The 1,527-nt window shown below is 41.5% G+C and overlaps 1 non-coding gene across 1 annotated transcript; it reads right to left on the bottom strand.

The window, feature by feature from the left end:
- Positions 1-325: 325 nt before the first annotated feature.
- Positions 326-432, bottom strand: LOC111895967 (small nucleolar RNA R71). Its single transcript, XR_002851737.1, has one exon. It is a non-coding gene; the product is annotated as a small nucleolar RNA R71 (small nucleolar RNA).
- Between the last annotated feature and the right edge of the window lie 1,095 nt (positions 433-1,527).

The raw sequence follows: 1,527 nt of genomic DNA, 5'->3' as shown, positions 1-1,527 counted from the left end.
TAGTCCGAGGCTTGTGCAACCTGTTGTACCTGCCACTGCCACCTTTGAACTTAAGGGGCACATCCTTACTGCATTAAAGGAGATTCCTTTCACCCGAAAAGACTATGAAGATGCTTACAAGCATCTTGATGAAGTTAGTGACATCGCCAACTACTTCAACATTCTGAATGTACCTAGAGAGACGGTGTTACTAAGGATGCTCCCTGTTACTTTTAAAGGGGCTGCAAAGGATTGGCTAAAAGCACTACCGTCGGGAGCAATCACTACATGGGACAAGATGCATGAGGAGTTTCTAGAGCAATTTTGCTCACCTTCCAAAATTGCTAAACTTAAGAAGGCTACTAAAAATTTTGATCAACAAGCGGGAGAGTCCTTACTTGAAGCATGGGAGCGCTACAAAGGTTTAATTAGAAATTTCACTCAAAATGACCTTAATATGCAACAAGAAGTGTCAACCTTTTATGATGGGGTAAATGTTACCACAAGGCAACTTCTTGACTCTCAAGGCCCATTGACGAAGAAAAATCCGGCTGAAGTAAAAAGGCTCAGTGAAGAATTCTCTAAGCACTCTAGAGAATATCATAATCCAAGACATGACTCAACTCGAGGGGCGGTGAACTCGGTAAACGATAGCATGGCTGTTGTGATGGAAAAGTTGGAGAGTATGGAGCGAAGGATGACTAAGATGGACCAATAAATCCATGTCATTAGAGTAGGTTGTGAAAATTGTAGCGGACCCCACCTTATAAAGGATATTGATCTTGACGAGCATGGGAATCGGAAAGCGCAAGTATGCTACTCGAGTGCTGATAAATACGATGAAGACTGGCGGAAACCAAAGAAGGAATGGCTACCCTATGATGAGTACAAGAAGGCTAAGGAGGAGAAATATCGAATGAAGACAAGAGGTTTCTTTCAAGAAGAGGAACCCGTGAAAGAGAAGAAGCTGGATTCTGAAGACATGCTTACGAGACTTGCAGCTGCATTTGAGAAACGTTATAATGAAACCGATGTTGCAATAAGAGAACAAAAACTTATGATGAAAGAGCAACATGTGTTAATGAGAAACCAGTAAGCCTCAATTCTTAACATTGAGAAGCAATTAGGCCAACTTGTACAACAACTCAACCAAAGAGCACCAGGTGAACTTCCAAGTAATCCCGAGAAGGACCCGAGAATAGTGCATGCGAATGTGATATCAACAAGCTCTGCAAATAATTTTTCTCTTTTCAAGCCAATCCAGAAAGTAGAAGCAAGAATGGAGCCTGAAAATGAAGAAACAAGTCCAGAATCGCAAACTGTGACTTCGAATCGCTGAGTACATAATATGGACTCGATGAGTCCGCAGCCTGCCAGCCAAAATTCTACTTATTTAAAACCATATCAGCCACGATTACCATTACCAGGTCGAACATTCAGAACAAGCAGATTCAAGAGTTTAAAAAGATCATAGAGCATTTGAGGGCACTTCAAGTGAATAACCCATTTATTGAAACACTCCTTCACACACCAAAGTATGCAACCTTA

The sequence above is a fragment of the Lactuca sativa genome, chromosome 6 (genome assembly GCF_002870075.4).
Source record: "Lactuca sativa cultivar Salinas chromosome 6, Lsat_Salinas_v11, whole genome shotgun sequence".
Classification (NCBI taxonomy): domain Eukaryota; kingdom Viridiplantae; phylum Streptophyta; class Magnoliopsida; order Asterales; family Asteraceae; genus Lactuca; species Lactuca sativa.
Note: the sequence above shows the minus strand (reverse complement) of the source record. Positions and strands in the feature narration are given on the sequence as shown.